The 20,724-nt window shown below is 40.8% G+C and overlaps 1 protein-coding gene across 8 annotated transcripts in view; it reads right to left on the bottom strand.

The window, feature by feature from the left end:
• The window catches only part of KLF12 (KLF transcription factor 12), a 234,656-nt gene that overhangs the window by 196,445 nt on the left and 17,487 nt on the right, over nt 1–20,724 (bottom strand). For 6 of the 8 annotated variants that reach the window (XM_072928235.1, XM_030271373.4, XM_030271396.4 and 3 more), the window contains exon 2: nt 12,453–12,609. The exons of the other annotated variants lie outside the window; for them this stretch is intronic. The gene's annotated coding sequence lies outside the window, so the exon portion shown is untranslated. The remainder of the gene's footprint in view (nt 1–12,452; nt 12,610–20,724) is intronic. 8 annotated transcript variants of the gene reach the window in all.

The raw sequence follows: 20,724 nt of genomic DNA, 5'->3' as shown, positions 1-20,724 counted from the left end.
CCAGATGAAAAGACAAAGTACTCATACAATAATGCCCTCACCACAGTTATTGCCTGTTTCTCTCACTCTCTGATGCATTTAACAAAGGAGCTCACACCACACTTTGCCAATCTACTCAGTTCCTCCAAAGACAGCTGGACTAGCTGGAAAAATGCCAGACAATGCAAGTCCTTCAAATCCTATGGCTATACAACTTCAAAATTGTAAGATACATTTAATTTTTTTTTTTTAAGTAAAAGAGTTTGACTGAAATTTTCCAATAAGAATCATTTGGAGATTAATCCAAATCCCCAAAATTAAAAAATCGTAACAATTGAGGCTAAATCTGTACTGCTTATGAAACACTTGGATTTAGCATGAATCCTTCCTACAGAAAAAAAGGAACTCTTAACTCTCAGACCAGGCCAGTCTGTGCAGCATTTGTGATATATTCACATGTCTGCTCTGAACACATATGGTTTATTTCACTTTTGACCTGAACTAAGACTTGCAGATGTGAGAGGCATCACTTGGGCAATCTCTCTCGTGCTACAAAAACCTGCACGCAGCACAAAAAACCCAGTAATTTCCATGTAATAGTTAACTGAATTTTAAGGTGTTTTAAGGGACATATGTTGTAATTAGCCATGCTGGAAGTCTATGCATTTGAAATCCTCAAACATACTCCTATTCCAATATTCTCTGACTATTATCTTTTTGGGGATTTGACTTAAGTCCAATTATTTTAAACCCTTCATGACTGTTATTGCCTTTCCCTTGCCCTTTGGTCCAAGGCACAAATAAAACACGAATTATGGTGTAAGCCAACAACTATACAATTCTACAGGTCATTTATCAGATGGGCAAGAAAGTCGAAATGATTATGACACATTAAGCAAGATATACAAATTATAAAACACATCTAAAGCTCCAGTTATCCATTTACTATAAGGCAACACATTCTCCTTGTAGAAGATATGGGAATAGTAAAGAATGAAACTGCCTCCAGGTGCCAAAAGGGACAGAGACCCGAGGTGAGGGGAGGCAGGGGAATGGTCCTCTGTAAGGTTACATCCTAAATGAACAGCATGCACATGGGCACGTTGCACTGTGACCACCAGAGACATCCTTCAGTACAAGGCAAGGCAAGGGGCAAATTGTTTTTGTATAGCTACATCCTATTTGGTTGATCTTCTATGCAACAGCAATTCCCAAGGAAAAAAACACAGCACAAGTTCTGCCACACTGTTCATTAAAAAACTGAAGTGTCTCAACCTGTGCAGAGATAAATGATTCATCCATGTGCCCTGAGGAATATTCAAGCCAAATAAAGATGCCACAAAAGAGACAATCCTTCCGCAAACCAAGTTCAGAGTAAATAAATGAAGCGAGCCCTCTTACCTTTCTGAGAAGGAGAAGAAGCTTTTTTAAGTAAATTTGGGTCAGCTCTAAACTTCAGAAAATCTAGCATGCAAGAAATCTTTCATCAAAACAAGTGGCAACAAGAGTCATATCACAGGACCACAAACACTTCAGCAAAAGCAGCAATTTTTTACTAATCTTCAAGCAGTTGAGTTTCACTGCATGTAAACTCTAAATGCCAAACCATCCTGATCAGTTTAGTGACCCCTAAGTTTCAAATACACTCAAGAGAGACAAAAGAGCTGAACTTTCCCTGCAGATGTGTCCATCTCAGGAGATACTTTCCAACAGAGATCACCTCTGTACCACCAGGTGGGCCCGGACTATCAGCTCACCCCAGTTCCCAGGAGAACCACAGTGCCTGTAAACCAGGTTGCTTCTGGAGGAAACTAAACCAGAAGCCCCTCTCCAGCAGCACAAAAATCCACTCCAAACCCCAACAAGGCAATAACAACTGCTCCTCTCTTTTACACCTGCTGCTGCACAGCACCTGCTCATGTAGAGATGGCCTCCAGTACATTGCTAGGAAAAACAAATCTAAACCTGGTAATTTCAAGGTCTTGCAACCACTTCAAATCCCTTTTAAAAAGAAGTCATGCTGCTGACATAAGACATAGAGTTCCTTAATATTACTAGATCAGTATTTGTTGAATATTTTATGGTTCCCTTTACTCTGTTTGGCTCTCGCTGCTTCTTTGAACCACCCTCTTTTATTTCCAGTTCTTAATCATCACCTCCCAGCTCTGAAATATTTATCATGTTCCCCAATAATGGCTGAGAAAAATAATCACAACTAACCTATGTTGAATTCTGAAAGACAAAACATAAAATATATCAAGAGCAAATGGTAAGCTGCTCTCAAAATAATAATTTTGAATTTTCAAGATTAAAAACCCTTCTCTTCTATATAGTGTCATTTATTGCTAAGATATTTACCTTTAAATAGAAGACATTAAATATATGTAATTTATATAAATTATATATTTATATAAGAAAGATATCAACTCTGCATGAGATCACTTTCATGCAATGAACACCAAATTTATTTAAGTTACCAAAGTAATAATTTCCAATTACTAAAGCATACAGTGAAGTGCAGGAAAGCTGAGCAGTTCAGCAGATTTCAATAGGAAGCCTGTCACAGAAGGAAGAATGCATTGCTAGCCTTCCAGCTTCTTGTCTGGAATCAAAAATACAGCTTCAGACTTCTGCCAGCTGAAAACTGAGCTACTTTGAAATCAAAAATGCCACTGGTCTTGACAAATACTAGGTAAAAACCAAATCCAGGAAATGCTTTGGCATTAAGAAGCCAAATCTTTGTCACAGAAATTTTAGATTATTATCCTGTAAGGGGTTTCACAACTGCAGAGATCAATGTACTAAAAGGAAAGCCTCTCTTACAACATACTGGTTTTTTTTTTGGTGTATGAGTAGTTCTAAATAAGAAAAAAATGTGAGAGTTTCAAAAAGGGTTTCATGCATTGTTAGTACATTTAAAATGTTTGCCTCAGGCAGGAAAAAAGATCAAGCAGTTATAGAACAATCTCAAGTCCGTTAACCATAAAGAAAGCAAAATGTAAAAGGCACAAGTATATTTAAACAAACAGAATTGATTCAGGTCCGTAACTGTACAGGGTCCTAGCATCTTCTAAAAGAATTCAAAGAATCGTAATTAACAGATGTCCTCTTGGGCTCAGTCTATCAAATCTCTTCTGGGAAAAACCACATATGTACTGCAGTGTTTGGGCGATTTGGAGTTTTTTCATTCTTTTTGCCCCTCACATGCATCTGCACATTTGTTTATTCTTAGTCATGAGAACATGGATGATTTCATAATGGCATCAGGGAAGACGGATGGAGCAGTAAGATCTAGATGAGTCTAAGCATCATTAAGGAAATAGATGGTCTGTAGAAAGAAACTGAGAAAAGTCAAAAAGGAGAAAAGACAAGCTACAACTTACTTTATCCAACACATCTTGATGTATAAAAATTAACACACACTATGCGCATCTTCAATCTTCTAAATGACTAGAAACAAGGATTATACTGGGGAAGATCAAGTTTTTCAAGGTTTTCTGTCATAAGGTATAGATCCCAAACATGCTCATTTCATTTCAATCACTTCTCACCATAAAAGCAGCTTCCCTTTTTTCTTCCTTAATACTGTAAGGCAATTACAACTTGAGTATCTGGAAATGTAGCTCCAAGCTTCAAAACTGCTTTCCATATTCTGCATAAGGAATGCTCTGCCTCCCTTCTGTGTTCTTGCCGTTCCCAAAAGAACCTAAAATTCCCACTCTTTGAGATTTAGAAATGGACAAAAAAGTACGTAAGTCTCTTGCTGTAACCCCATCACATTCGAACAGGAAACAACCCCAAAGAGGAAGACAAAATTGCAATGTATTTTGTAACAATCACCAGGCAACACCTGAGAGGGTCACTCAAGCTTTGTTTCATCTTTCAGGCACTGTAGGTAATTTTAAAATAACACAACTGTTAACTGGCTACTGCATCAGACCCAAACACAAGGCGATATTTACAGTCACCAAGAAATACAAAGTTTAATGTCTTTCTCTTCAGAACAGAAGACACTCAAAAATGAAAGTGGGTAATATGACTAATGACTGGGTGTTAAATTGGACACTCTAACCCTGGAGAACCCTGGCGTCATGCAAGCATTGCCACCCTAAGTCTCTTGCAGCCACTTCAGCAGGAAGCTCCTACCATTCAGCATTAGAGTTCCCACACTTACAGTGTGCCTGGAAAGCAGAATTTGGTTTGGAAAAGACAAAGATTAAAGCTTTCTGCCCAATTCTGAAGCACAGAAGAGGCAAAAATGTAACCATGTCCACAACTGAATTAATTATATTCAATCATGACTTGCACCATCAACACGAAAACATCTTCAAAGGTCTTCCCTTCTTCCTCTCCTCCCCCCTAAAAAAACCCCTCACATTTCACTTAAACATCTGTGCTGGGAAACTCTCGTGAATCATTATGCTTACTTCCCAGGGTTTCCCTTACTGGTATTTCTGTCATCAGACTACCTGCTCATTGATTTGGCAAATGGATTGTACCTTTCTCATCCATGCACAGGCTCTTAAGATATAGTACATCTCTGCCGTTAGACTTCAGGTAAAGTAAGAGAGGTCACTTTGAACTTCCAAAAATCAAATCTTGGTCTACCACCCCATTTTTAAGTTCCAGATCTCTGAGGCTCAACCCAAATAGTTTTTTCAATGTCTTTTGAAGCTAAATACCTAAATGGAAAGCTCTGGACAGGTAGGTGGGAGCAGCCAGAACCAGAAGTTTATCACAGAACCTGACAAATTTCACTTGGGAGGGAAAAAACCCCTCTTGTGGGTATCTGCTACTAAAGACCACTGGCTCATGCTCTCACAGGCAGCAGTCACTTGCTCCAGCCAGGCCAGCAGCACATGGGGACTGTAAACTCCTTCCTTCCCACTGCAGGACAATGTCTAGAAATGTGATGGGGTGCAAGACACCTGCACCATGTGTCATGCCTGTCCCTCCCCACTACCCTTCCCAATTCCCCCATCTCTCAAACACATCAGTCCTCTAGGCCTGCTGGTTTCTCATCTGCCCTGATCTAAACAATATCAGGTCTTTGTATTGATTTACACATCCCTTGACCTGCACCACAGCAATAAGAAAGTAAACCCAGGCTCCCTTCACCAGATGAAGTTCTCCACCAAAACCCTGGTGCTGGGAACAGACATGGAAACGGAAGAGAAAGGGTGTCCCATCTCCAATGCATCCCTGACTCCCTCACAAGGCTCTTTCAGGCTGCTGCAAACCCTATGGTCTCTACTTTGCCAACTCTGGAGTCTACATACAAAACTCCAAACCCCAGGAACATTAAAAAATTAAACAAAACCTGCATTGTCAGCCAAGATTTTCAGAGGAGGCTGGTCTTCTCAGAACTTATGTATCCAACTGAAGAGGTCCTAAAGTGGCTAGTTTTTATGCTTGCTATTACTTTCAAAGCTAGTCTTTAAGGTTGGAAGCATATTATCAAAAAATCTAAGACTCTTGTGGCTTTCAGAAAGTTTGCGAGTCAATGCAAAACAGCACTCTGACCTTTAGTTCTTCCATGCAGACTTTACAAGACTAATTTGTTGTAATAGATTTAATGGCATCACAGACCCCTATGTATTTACATTGTTCTGCAATATTGAAGTTTTCCAACCCAGCAGCTTCAGATCTGCATCACAGGGGAACAAAAGGGGAAAAAACAAACAAAAAAACCAAAAAAACAAACAAACAACCCCCCCCCCCAAAAAAAAAACCCGAACAACCAAAAAAAAACACCAACACAAAAAAAAAAAAAAACCCTCTACATAGTTCTAGGCACTTCCCAAGTCTGGTAAATTTACAAACACAAGAAAGCAGCCAGGAACTGCTCACCGAAATCCAAAGGCAAAACCCAAGCCAGCTGCAAAATTCATTTCTTAGCACACAAATTACAATGATCCCCACTCTTCAGAAGACATCCAGGCATGAGCGGTTTGCACTGTGCTCTACAGTAAACAGTGATCTGGGCAAATTCATCAAGTCCAAAGCTCCCATGGAAACTGTCATGTTAATAACAGTCTCAATGTGGTAAGGACTCTGGTTTGAGTAATTTTTTTCATCACAAGAGTAGAGGTATCAGAGAGGAAGAGAAAGGGACTGTTGCACATGCCGCTCCCCAGAGATTTACTACACAGTAAGTCAAACAAAAAACCATGTAAAAAACCTGTATAAGGAAATTTCACATTTTCTACAAAGACATCACAAGACAGGGGACTGGCATCATCACCTCTGCAACCTAACAAGACATTTTATGACAATACCACTACACTTAACCAAGTTATCAGGAATCTAGACTACCCATAACTCATGCATGTTATTTGTGAATGCTGGGCAAGAGCAAGGCATCAGGAAAAAGACTCTCATCAGTTACAAAATAAGGTGTAGGCGAGTCAGATCCCATCTCTCGGTTCCTCTCTTACCAGCTGGAGGGTTCCTCATATGCCCAACACACACTCCATACTAGTAATTCAAAGCCAGCAGTGATCAAACCAAGCTCAAGTTTTCTTTTTCCTGACTCCTGAAGAAGCAAGTAACATCAGTGAAGTTCAAAACTAACTACATTTTGTCAAATTTCTCTCTGAGGCAGAACACCAAGAAGCACCAATAAAGAACAAAACTACAAACGTGTAGCAACTTTCCCTGCACACCCCTCACCCCTCCCGCTCTGCACCAATTTCATGCACTGTGCTTATGCAATTCATCACAAATAACCTTGTGGCAGGTTAGCAAGGGGCGGCAGGGGCAGGCTGCCCTTGTCCTGACTCCCTGGGAGGGGCAAACAAAGCCAGGAGAGATGCCCCAGGCACAGAAGAAGCAGCGCAAGGCACTGAGTTTTGGCAACTAGATACCCAGTTCTACAAGGATCAAGGCAAGCCCAGCTCAGAGCTACAAAACAGGAGGAATCTCAGAGAAGTTGCTACTGACACAGAAGAAACAAAAGTCAGGACTGAACCTGGTACCACAAAGGCTCAGCATCCTTTTAAGCATCCACACCAGAGAAAGATATCCAAGACTTGAAAGAATAAAGAGATTAATAGGCTGCAGAATGAAAAGCCAACAAAGAAAACAAAACTTCTTTTGAAAGTTGATTTATACCACCTCTTATGCGGAATAATACAGCAGGTTAAAAGCAAAATCCATGCCTCCTTCATGGTAGAGAAACAGATTTGCAGTGGAAAAGCTTGGCCAAAAATTCTCAATTTGTCTTTGGCAATTTAAACCATTTTAACATAAATTACATTGAGAAGGCAAAACTGACTGACACTTTGTTTCACAACACATCAGCCAAAAATCCTGGCTCTTATGCTTCATTTGTTATCACAGCCACAGACTAGGAAGTTCACATCTGATACTTTATGCATAAATACCATCTACCTATACTTGGAAAACACACTGGGATAGAGTCAGCCTTAACTTAGGTGTGTAACTTCCAGGGATTTCCCTTCCCTTAAGACAGAAAAGCACATCCCTTGTACAAAATAAAACCTACTGCAGAACTTAAGAGTTTGTTTAACAGTTTTGGTCTAAATTCCAAGTCAAACTACAAGTGAGATGTATTTGTGTGGCAGTCAAATGATTAAGACATTTCTACAGTTGGGCTAATGTAGCCAATCATTTTCAGAAAGCATTTTAAAATGAAAACAAACCCATCTGATTTCTGCAACAGAACAAAACCACTGATAGGAGAGGTCTTTTAAACCAGTAGTGAGCAGCAGACTGTAAGGAGCTCATCTTTTCCACATCTACTGAAACAAACCAGAACTATGGTGGCTCTCCTCTGTCCACACTCCTCCCACACATCAGCGTAATTGGTGTTTTGGAATTATGTGATCTTCAATCCTTTTCTGTCTTACAACAACCATGACAGGTGCAGAACCACAAATTTCTATTGTTATTGGGAGACAGAACTCATGTCTCCTTCACACGGTGTCTCCTGCTGGTATCTACTTTTTTTTTTTTAACCCGAGCAGCCGTGCCTGCTATTCATAGTGCAAGCCACAGCGGAACCTTTCAAGGCCGCTGGCAGTTGTGGTTACTCCGCTCCTTACAAACACAGCGGCTCCCTGCCAAGGCTCCCTTGCTACATCAGGTTGAATCATGGCATCCCTCACCGCTGTGACCTCCGAACGCAGTCATGCCACAACTCTGTCTAGTTCCATTAACTACACTGCAGTGACCTAGCACTTCTGCGCCTACATCCAGAACAGCCTGCCTCTTCCCTAAGCCAGCCGAGAGGCTGCCAGCACACTCCTTCAGGCTGCCTTCAGTTAATCGCATTTTCATGTTTCCGAAATAAAAGTTCACTAATTGCCCGCAATATGAACTTCATGGTACACCTTTATATATGCTGTAGCAGCAAATATGTAATCCTCAAGGTAGGCTCCTTTTCATCATTCATTCTTCTAACCCAGCAGATACAAGCACAGAAAATAAAGCTCTTAGATCAACTGGACAATAAAGAACAAAAGTAATTTCTTTTTAACTAGGTGAAAAAAAGGATGAAATAAAAGAACAAGCAGAGCATCTTATCGCTGTTTGGTGATTCTGTAGCAGATACATTTGTTGCACAGCAGGACATTAAATATGTTTTCCTATACAGTGATAAATTATAAATTATGTGTGTCCTACTTCTGGTAGTACCACTTTTCTTATCTCTTCCAGGATTGAGTCAGCTAATAGCAGCCTTAGCATTTCTGACCTTTACTTCATCAAAAAAAACCCAAACCATTCTGCTGTTTAAATTAAAGATTCTGCCTGCAGCCCCTAAAGTAGATGCTTCACCTACCCCCAGCAACCCAGTTAGTAACACCAGACTGACACTGAAACAAATGCATGTGAGGCTGAGACCAGATTCTTAAGATGACATTTGTTGAGGTGCCCCTTCAACACTTCTAGCTGAGAAGTTTCCATCCCCTTCAGATGACTCCAACTACCAAAATCTTGACAACGGTGATGCTGTCAGTGAGCAAGAAAAAATTTCTGCTGCTCAGGGAGCAAAGGAAAGAAAAATAAGCCCCACCCTCCCACCCTAGCTTGTTGTATGTCTGCACCTCCAGCTGCCTTGGTGCACTGTGTCAGTAGATGAAAACAGATGGGCTTGACAACTTCACTGGCTCTCTCAGAGAGGCCCATTGGCAGAGGCAGCAGTACTGTTCCGGGTAGAAAAAGGATGGTTTATTATTTCCTGTTCCCCAACCCTGAATGTTCACTTTCATTTTGACTACATGGGAAAAAAATAAAATATTTCTCTTTGAACACATAATCTGAAAAATTCACACATTCACCTTCTCCTGGAGAGTAAGAAAACTTCACCAGTGTAATCTGGTTCTACAAAAATTAATCTTCTGTTTGAAAACTAAGACAACCTAAAAGTTATGACTGCACAGATAACCTCTATAACATGAAGAATTTTATAGCAAAGCAATTAGCTACAGAAATGCTCCCAGTGTTGCTGATTTAGTACTTTGCACCACTTCAGAGCAAAAGCATTTCTGTCCAGAAAACCTGGGGACAACCCCAAAACTGACAAGCAAGCCCAAATTACGCACTTCTGCTATTTTGCTGTAAATTATGGGTACTCTGGAGAAGTTGAGAAGAAAGATGTAAAGAGCTAGAGGAGCACACCAAAACAGGACAGTTAAGAAAAGTGTGCAAGAGTGAAAGCACTCAAAACACCTCCAGTGCTACCAGAAGTGGGAGGAGATGGATGTTCAGCCTGCTAAACAGCACAAAATAATCCAGAAGATTATCTGAATTCAGTACACTTTCCTAAACGCAAATCAGCAAGTTCACCATAAGGACACTTGTGGTAAGCTTTGCCCCAACAAGACTGTAAATGAGTGGGCAATATTTTACAATGTTTTACATTTCAATGCACAAACAGATGCAGAGTGGAAGTGCATGTAATGCATCACAACTTCACAGCCCTGCCTCCAGACAGAGCCTGAAGAGCAATGCTGCCACAGCTGCACCTACCTCAACCACCCAAGCTTGCAGAGCAGTGTTTCAGGAGACTTCAGTATCTCCCTTGTGCACCTCAAGGTGTAGAGGAGCAACCTCAAATTGTGTTTACAGGTGAGGTAGCATGGTCAACACGATTTTTTTTTTTTTTTGGCCCATGACCACTCTACATCTTTTCAGGATCAGATTATCAAAGATGTGAGTTGCCCCTGTAAGATATTAACCCAAGCCCAGGTGTGGTCATGATGCACTGGCAGCAGTCATGGGTGTCAATACTATAGGAGGTATTGTAAGGCAAAAAACGTTTGAACTGAGTAGATGTGAAAAATCTATGCTAACTACTTCACTACCACCTAGGTAATTTTCCCACTCATCTCTCCACTTCAGATGCTTCAGAAACATTGCTAAAGCTGCTACATCTTGAAGCCTATTCTCATTCAAAGTCAAGGTGACCAAGAAGCTTTTTGAAATTTTAACACATGATTTATGTCCATAAATAAACTAAAATATGAATGATTTGAGTAGAAAAATTGGCTATGAGAAACCATGAAATAGGAAGGAACTGGACAAGGCACTGTTTTTAAGAGCAGCTGTGACAGTCACACCAGAAAGTCACCATGACAGCAGCAAGGCAGGGTGTCCTGGTCACCTATCTCCTGGCTGCACAGGTCTTCACTTCCTCCCTACCAAAAAGGGCCCTTTGCAAGAAGGTGCTCCTAAGGAGACAGTTCTTCTTTTAATAAAACAACACTGTTTACCCTAATGCTTTCGGGCTAGTTTGTGAGAGCAGTCTTCTGTACAACTGCTAGCTGACTTCTGTGAACACTCTCACAGATTGTGCCATTGCTGTAAATACTTCTGAGAGTATTGTACTTCAAAAGAAATTAATCTCAGCTGACAGCCCAACAGCATCAGTAGAATTTTCAACAGCAATTACTTGGCAGGTTATTGTAGGTGTGAGCCCCTCAGAGGCAGGATGACCAGAGCTCAGAACATAACAGAACTGCTCAATTGTCTTCAGCCTTGTAGCACAGGACCACTGCAAGCCCAAGGTGAAGTAAACCTTTTACAAAACCTAGAAAACATTACTAAAAGAACACTGGAAAGTTGCTGGTAACTGTCCACTAAGGAGTCATGTCACACCTATCAGGCCCATAGGCTTCTGAAAGGGCTCATCAGCACAAATTATTAAATCCTTGCACAACACTGCAACTGGGGCAGTGACTACTTGAGCTACTGGCCAGGGAAAGCAAGCAACACTTCTTCCCAAGACACAGAGACTGTGCTGGAGATGCAGAAACCTTCTAGCAAAGGAGAGAGGTCAACAGCAAGGTTCACAAGCCTTTCACAGCAGGGAAGAGAGGCAGAAGCTGCAGCCAGGACGCAATCCAGCTGCACTGAGTGAGAGTGCAGGAGAGGGGAAAAAGTTCCTCAGAGAGGCAGCAAGGCAGGCAGGCCAGAATGGCCAAGCCCACATACCAAACTCATCCTGTGCTCTGAGGAACACAAAACATGTACGTCAGCCTTGAAGGAGCTGGGGGGAGATGAAAATTAATCTCAGGGGGGTCTCATTCTCAAGCACAGGACACAGCGCTCTGTGTGACGAAGTCCAGAAACATCACCCTCAGGAGAAGCTGCTGGCTCACCTCCTCCTACAGCTGTGCATTCCAGTCATCCCAAAGCTCTGTGCCAGAGCAGCCCTGCTGCTGGACACTCCTGCTTACATGTGAACTGTGAGTACCGATCCAGCCACTTCACCATGGTGATCCATCTTCTCCTTGCCACCTCAAACAGCCCAGCTGAATACTGGTGACATTGCACAGTGGAAGAGATGGGCTAAGGGATCCCTGAACTCTCCTGGAAAACTTGAGTTACATTTTTCATCTGAGTTGCAATGAATACCAAACCCACAGGTGAGTCTGCATTAACCTACTGGGTACTTCAAGGAAGGCTAAACACAAATTATCACATAAACAGTACTCTAAAAATAGTTGTGGGGGGAGGGTCCAGACAGAGAAAAAAATAAGCTATTTAGAAGAACAATGCTCTGGCAATCACTTCACATTCACTGCCCTTGGGAGAAGAAATCTCCCCTTTATGAGCTGCTCGTGGGAATATAGGAAATTCATTAACGTGCCAAATAAACTTCTCAGAGGGAAGAGAGGAAGACAACAATTTCATGTCTCTTCCCCAGACAATACTGAATATACTTACCAGTGAGTGAAGGGAATGAGAGAATAAATCTGATTTGCAAAGACGTAGATCAGAAGTGGGGAAGAAATTCAGAGGAAAAAAAGAAGAAAAAAGCAAGTAAATTGTTTTGATTTTTTAATAGCACCACTAAATCATGGAACAGAAGGACAGGAATCCAGAGTAAAAGGAAAGGAAAGAGTGACTAATGAGAAAATTTACACATACACGCTCACCCCACTGCCTGACTGATCTGATAACCATCCTTTGCACATTATGTAAATCAAGTTTCCAAGAAACTTTACCTTTTACTCAGGCCTCGTTGTGGAGATACATCAAACATCAAAACTATTGCACCCTCTTCGGCTTTTGTTACTCAGTATTTTCAGTATCAGCCTCCTCAACTTTCACCCTCTCAGTCTGCAAGGTGACAGAACTACTGGGCACTTGGAAGAAAATAACCTAGAGAAAGCATACAAAACACATAGAATTTTAATTTCTTGGGGGACAAAGAGAGGGATGCAGACACAGATCAAGAACCACTAGTGGAAAGATCTTTAGTACTTACATCCAAGGCTCATTCTTCAAGTCAAAATTAAGTAAGCACCTAAGAGGTTAGATACACTCCTGGCACATGGCACTTAACATCTCTTCCAGTGTTTAATAGGACAGAGCATGGCGAGGGACACCCACCACAACCAGTACACTTCTGCAGAGTGTCTGCAGAGGAGTAACTGGGGGATTTGGCTCTGACTGATCAAAGCAGAATGCTGCCAAAAACTCAAGGACAATGAAGTCTGATGATGATCGAAGCTGTAAAGAGGAACGTAAAGGGAGGAACCAGGCTGATGGGCACCACTCAAACTACATGAATTGCTGCAGTACTATTAACAAACTGCACTCAATTAATCTCTGGCTTATTTCCATCATGTTTTATCAACTTGTTCAAAGTGAACATTAAAAACTCTTTAGTACCTTGCTACATTTCTTACTGACAAGTAAGAATCTATCTGGCACAGCCTGCTCATGATCCAGACAGTGGAGGTCATAATCTGGCAAAGTCTGACCTTGAACTTATCCAAATTTCTAACTTCAACTGAAGTAAAACACATGGGTAAGACAACTTAAAGACAAAGAAAACCGGAGGTGAGAATCAGAGATGCAGCAGAGCCTCACCTACTCCAGAATCTTTTTATATCTGAAACCATACAAGATATATTAGGAATTTATTTACCCCCATTTTTAAGTCATGTATTTGAAAACAAGAATTATCATCGGTGAAAATATAAGTGATCCCTGAAAAATACATGCTGGCCTTGGTATGCCCAATGCTGCTTCCTCTATCCAACCACTCCCTCCCACAAAGATGCATGGAAGTTCCAGATCCTGTTCTGGGCTCCTAGTGGAAATTCTTTGTAAAGTTTTCTCTAAAAACAGTCCACAGCCGACTTTCTTTTCCACTTCCAACACAGCAGGATTCCATGTCAGTGCCCCGGCTGCTGCATGAATCAGAGGTGAAGGAGTGAGCTTTGAAGTCTGGCCGTGCAAAGGACGTCCCACAGGATGCCAGGAGCTCCCGCACATGAAGCACCAACACCACAGAACCACAGGGACCAAACCATTACAGCACATCACAGAAATGCCTCGGCTGAGGAACCACTGGGCAAGTCACACTTGCCTGAAGATCTCTCTACATGCAGGAATGCACAAAAAAAAAGACAAGCACTCCTTCTCTGATGGCATTTTCAGCCAGAAATACCAAGAAGCAACCTCATATTTACATTTCTTGTTCAGCTATACATGTTAGGGCATAAGAGTTAAGCACCATGTCAGTAGCTAGTGTCACTTGATAGCAGATTAAAGCTTTGTTAAGCATAAGGATTTGCATGATATTATCAACAACTGTCATAAACTTCCCAGACTTCTCCAAAAATCTCCCAGCAGCCATTAAACTATTAGCATCATATTTTACACCCTCTTTCTTTTTTTCATCAAAGTTGCTGACCACACAGCATCACATTTCACCTTTCTTACTCTCACAGCATCATATTTTACACCCCCCTTTCTTTTTTTCAGCAAAGTTGCTGACCACACAGCATCACATTTCACCTTTCTTATTCTCACAGCTCACACAGCAGTGCTGTGCTGGTAACCCTCTTTTCCACCCAAAACCCTCTTTTCCTGTGCACAGGGCTGCAAACCCAGCAGGACCAGTCCTGCCTGCAAGCACCCTCCCCATGCACAGAGCAGTCTAGAGCACCAAAGTGAAAGGTGTGCAAAGAGCAAAGCAGCTGCCACCGGCGGAGACACACTCCACTTCCAGTGGCAGCAAAGCCCTTAACTCTGTGCCTCCTGTCTCCCCTCACCAGACTCTGGCAGTCTTAAGTCAGTCTTTCAACTTTTACAGATGAGTTTGGGTTAACAGGTTGCTGGAGTGGGGGAGCAGTTTTGAGAACCCATCATGAAGCCCAACTTCTTAAGTCTGTATCCAGGAGGACTCAAAATCTCCAAAAGCTGGCACAGTAAAGACACAGACCAGAAGATACTCAACACACAGTAAGGGACAAAGTTGTCTCCTTGATAAATAAAAATTCTGAGCAAATATGACAGATGAGAATGCATGTATCCTTTGCTCTGAACTGGCCTGAATGTCAGCCAATTAGGTAAAATAGGAGGAACAACAATGAACGGCAACAACAAGGACAAGACACAGCAGGACTGGGGGGGTGGGGGTAATCAAACCAACCAACCACCACAACCATAAAGGGCTGCAAATGGTTTTAAAAGCTCAGGGAAAAGTAATTTTGATGCATCTCCGGTAGATTTGATGCAAGGAGCTGCTTTCTAAGTAGAGAGGAAGAGTAAGAGGAGGTCAAGAAGAGGAAAGAGACAGTGAGAGCAGTGAACCATCACTGCTATAAACAAGCTCCTGTGCTGCACAAGCACCAGTTGTACTGAAATGACAAACACTCAAAAAAGAATAAGGCAGTTGATGTACAACACAGCAACAATCAAATGAAAAATGGCTGAAACACACAGGAAAGACCGTCTTTACACTATATGTGTAAGTGTCACTATATATATATATATATATATACACAAACACTACATAGTGTGTTTTGTAGTCTTAAGTAGGGTTTGTCCACATTCAAACTTTCAGCATGTGATGTGCTAAGCCCTGGGTTGTTTTTCCACTTGACTTGTTTGTGGCTTTTTTTTTTTGTGATCAGTGTCACCTCATGGCCCCCTGCTGTGTGCCTGCTTGTGTCCATCTACTCCCCGCTGTCTTACTCTAAAGATTCTTAAAAATTCCTTTGTAGAATGCTTATCAGAAGAGGATCCTGACCTATGATCTATAATAAATTATTTGAAAATGGAACATATATGATACATTTATAGATAAAATTCTCAGACAGAACAAGAAAAGCACAGTTCAACTCTGTGATGATGCAGACCCACTGATTAACATAACTGAATAGCTTTTGTGCTCTCAAAGCAAATTACACAATTTACAGTCACTCAGTCTTTGGACAGACCCAAGTGAGGAGATCAGCTTCTCTTCCAAGAGACTACCCACTCTCTGTTATTCTTCATGGCCTTCTGATCAGGCACTACTGTTAGCAAAATTGAAGTGTGCTTTGAGTACTGATTTAATTACAAAAAAATCCTACACAAAAGATCTTGGTAAACAGGTTGATTATAGTATTCATACACTTCCTGAAATATTGAATAATCCATTTGGATGCGCTGTAACTCTGATATAATTCAGTATGAAGACAGAAAAAATAGTTTTAAAACTTGACTTTTCTGATTTCAGTTTAAGAGGGTTCTGAGACACTAAACACAGATAGGGTTATGTGTTCATATAGTTGGTATCTGAAGAGAAAGATTAGAATTGTTTTTGCACCCTTCATTCTAGTAGAAACACTGAGAGAAATCCCATACCATCCAAAGCCAGCGTCTCCAAGATTTCACCTCCTTTACACTGCTATGTTACCATTTGCAAGAGTTGAAACCTGAATCACATTTCATCTGTCTGAAGCCATTATCCCGGTAAAATCTGTAAACCTTTAAAGTGACGCAATGTGAAGAACATCTCATACTGTTCACAATCTCTACTGATGAAAATTACGACAAAGCTTCTTGAGAAAAGGGTAGTAGTTACTATCTCCTTTCTGTTGATATTAAACCAAGTTTTATGTCTGTGAACACAAAGGCAAATGCTGCAAAGGCAGTAATTTTTTTGGTTGCATCTAAGTATCTCTCAAATGTGGAAGGATAACAACTGCCTCCAGTTACTCATGCAAGAACTTTTAAGGAGAGCCATCTATAAAGAATGCTTGTCATTAACATCCTATGCTTATTTATAAATATATACAACCCTCCCATTTTTCAAAGTCTCAATATGAAGACCAACACCAGAATCTGTTCTCTTTCAAAAGCAGATGCACTTTTTCAGTAACCAACTGCAGATACCTACTATTTACCCTACAGGTAAATTTTCAGGATAATTTTATTCCTTCAGTAAATACACTGAAACTCTGCACCTCTTGTCTGCCGCAGACTGTCTCAATCCAGTCTAATACAAGCCCCAGTTCTTGAAGATTTACACCACCACTCACCTCCCTCAAGTATTATCACCAACATTTAAATAAGAGAAAAATGAACACTGATACCATTTCTAGATTCACACAGACAACGTGTACCAGGAATTGAAAGGGAAAGCCCTTGCCTACATCCCCACACTCCCCAGTCTTTTCTTCCTCTGTACCCTACTACATCAGCTAGAGAAGTTAGCCACTGGGAAGTGAATTTAGAGAAGGCTGTTGCGTGATTACCTGCTTAGATTTCAAGGCCCAGAAATAAAGGACAGCGTAACAACACCACAAAAAAAAAGGGAAAAAGGAAATTATACACACAGAGATTAATTAAGGGGGAACAGCTGGCAACAGGACTGGCGGAACTTTTAAGTGCTATGAAGAATATAAGCGCAAGCTTGAATTAATAGTTTCTTCTATGTATTATGCTTGAACAAGATGAACAATGCTGAGTTCCTGTATTTTCCCAACGAAGTAAGCTATTTTCTTAGACAGGGAAATGAACGTAGACAATGCAGCAGTCTGTATTTAATTCCTTTGCTATCACCTGCATGTGAATGGAGGCCTCTATTTATCTGCTGTGCTTTTATCATGAAAAGGAAGCAAGTGGCAGCTCAAATTGTCAAGTATTAAAAAGGAAAAAAAAATTAACCTTTAACTTGAAGCCCAACAAAATTATAAAATACGAAAATCTGCATGAAGGAAAGTTAGCTTAAGTACCTATGAAAAGAAGAAAAGAAGGCCCCAGAGTATCTACAAACGACAGGATTTTTCATTAGTGGAAATCCAAACATTATAATGAAACTATAGGAATACTTCAGTTTAGCTATAGTGACATACAGGACACACCAAAGTAACAATTCAAGCAAAAAGCTGCTAGTGACAGAACTCAAAGTGAAACTACACTGTGCAATGTCCCTGCTGCTTGCAAATGAAAAAAAAATTTGACTTTTCAAAAGCACAGTTGTTTAAAAAAAAAATCCCTCAGTGGCTATTTTAGATTTTGACATGAAGTGGTTTATTTCCCCGAATAGATACTCTTCTATCTCCTGTGTAAACAGTGAAAACTTCACTCCTTAAACTTTCAGTAAATCCAATGTTAACACTTTTTTTCCCTATGCCACAATCTTTGTGTATTTGTAGAGTATCTCAGCTCCAGTTGAGATGAACCTCTGGTTCAGAGAGGTGTCCTCTCCAGTCCCTTGCAAGGATGAGGCTTCTGCTAATACGTGGAAAGTGACATAGTCAGAAAAGAGACAGATGCTGCACAGGTGCACAATTCTGGACAAAGAGCTGCTCTTACAATCAAACAACCTGGACGTACTCCTGCAGAAACACAGGCACTTCACATGAGAATTACAAAGCCCACCAATGCATAATTTCAATATTCCTTATTCACCAATGCAGATGGCACCCTAGCGCTTTCAGCACAGCACTTCCAGTAGTTTATCACTTCTGAGCAGCACAACCTTATTCCCTCATTCCGTGCTATTTGGTGAGTGAATCTGGGTCTTGCTGCCCTTGCTCTGTTATTATCTGTCATTTCCTAAACAGCCTGTTGCCAAGTGGGAACCCAATCAGTTCTCAGATTCACTAGGAAGAGACTAGATGTTGTGAACCACCCTACCTCCCACTGCCCCCTTACCAAAAGCCACTTTAGTCCTCCAGCAGCTCCCCTCTAAATTGCCCACCTTGATCCCCAACTCTTCCCTGCTTTAATTCAATTACTGATTAATTTCAGAAATACAAAACACCTTTAACTCGGTAAGAAGCAAATGCTCCTCCTCCCTCCTCTCCATTCCCACCTCTACCTCACCCCATCACACACAGAAAAATACTCATAATGCTCCAATTAAGAGTAGATTCTTAAGTCCTGTCCAAAAAATCTCAAGATTCATTAGTTTGGGACCACTATCATGACTAAGTAAGGTACAAACACCACAGTATATGAACTGCCCCATGTGTTGCAATGTGATTTTCTGAACAACATGCTCATTTGTACATTCTACAGTATTTCACAACACCGCTAATGTTTCAATTCAAAAAAGCTAGCCAAGTAAACACATTTCCCTTTTAGCACAGACATGCTTCTGCAGTTTGCTAACTAAAGAGGGTGTCTGGCAGTATCTCAGATTTGGTGTTGGCTTTTTTAACAGTACATTAAAACTGGGCTATTTTAACTTGCCATTTCACAATTCAATCATTCTCCCTTAAACCTAGTAACTTTCATTTTCCCAGTAACTTTACTATTTACCTGTGCCCAGTCCAGTATATTGCTATTTGGTGAATGTATTTTCAAGTCATACAGATCTGAGCCCAGATTAAGTAAATCCGAAACACAAATCCAGAATAATTACAACCTTCCAGTCAGTAGGAATGACTCTTTACGCTTTGGGCTTTGCCAATTCTAATGTAACTTCTCTTTCTCATCCCTTCCTCTTCTCAGAGGAAGCCATCTGCCACTGGCTCAAACCTCACAGTCAGCAATGACAGCTTGGTGACAGAGAGAATGGAAGACATGAAATAGGCTTTTTGATTTGAAGGACTTGGCGTCTCCATCTTACCTCCACACTAGCTCCTCTCATGTAGAATCACAGAATGGCTCAGATTGGAAGTGTCTTTGAAGATCAACTAGTTCAAAAGCCCCCTGCCATGGGCAGGGTCTTTTCACTAAATCAGGTTGCTCAAAGTCCCATCCAACCTGGCCTTAAACACTTCAAATGGTGATTTCAGCTTCAACATGAAAAACATCTTATCATGGAGCTGAAAACGGAAGTCTCCATCTTCCTCTAGCAGAAACAGCACTCCTTTCTTTCACAATCGGGCTACAGGTAACGCAAGTGCTCTGTCCAGAAACTTTAACACCTTGTAGCTCTCATACCTGGTAAGACAACTGGCTGGTGGTCAGAGATTCACACACATTACAGGCTGAAGGCAAGCAAGAAAAAGATACTTACTTTCTACTTGAATTGGTATTTATCTGTGCCTAATGTCATCTCCCACTTCTTTCATCACCTTATTCACAGAAGTCAATATAACCCAGAGTAAGAGCTGATATATCTGAGGACAGACACTGATGCTAGGTTGGAGCTGCTTTAGAGCCACAAAGACAAGAGGCGCCCTGCACCTCCAGTATTACACAAGCAACAGCTAAATACATATCACATAACTGTTTCTAAATCTACCTATACATGCTAAAAACAACAAGGATTCTAAAACTAAAAATAATATCAATATTCTGCCAGAAAAAACAGTGAATATATGAAGCTCCCTTGATGTCTCTACAGGAGTGTTTTTGCAACTACCAATTCAGGGGTGACAACCTAGAAAATCAGTAAAAAGCAATAGGTGTAAAGGTGGGTTTTTTCCCAGCTTCTTCCTTACTGGTTGCATACCTTATATGGTCACGATCCTTATCACTTAAAGTGAGTGATACTCAGAAGACACTCATCATATTATGAAATAAAAAAAAAACAGAATAATAAAAGCAGTATCACACTGCCATCTCATACATTTTTATCTTCTGCTTTTGTATTCTAAGAATTCTCTGTACATCTTCACTGCAGTTATTCCTCTGTCCTTCTAAGTTTAAGTTAGTGTCTTCACTCCAGATTCCTCTGGAGGCATTTATCTTACAACCAATCCTGCAATATGAAATTCATTTTGTATTGGCACAATGGCTTCACATGAAAACAATCCTAATTTTAGCAGGATTCTTATGCTGTAAACCCTTGTTCCCATTTTGACTGACTTTGCAGTAATCCATGTAGTTTATTTTGTTACACAAAGAACTAGACCTCCTTTGGTATCATTATCTTCCTATGTTTGCCATCCTAAGCCTTCATATTCAATTTTTAAGGCATGGTTACGATCCTCAATTAACAATTCTGTATGCCTGTTTTGACTTCAGCCATACAAAGTACTACTCTGCTCTGATTATCTGTTGTCGTTAAAAATAACCAAACAAAAAAACACCCCA

This window comes from Taeniopygia guttata, chromosome 1 (assembly GCF_048771995.1).
Source record: "Taeniopygia guttata chromosome 1, bTaeGut7.mat, whole genome shotgun sequence".
In the NCBI taxonomy this organism is placed as follows: Eukaryota; Metazoa; Chordata; class Aves; order Passeriformes; family Estrildidae; genus Taeniopygia; species Taeniopygia guttata.
This window is presented reverse-complemented; position numbering and strand designations above follow the sequence as displayed.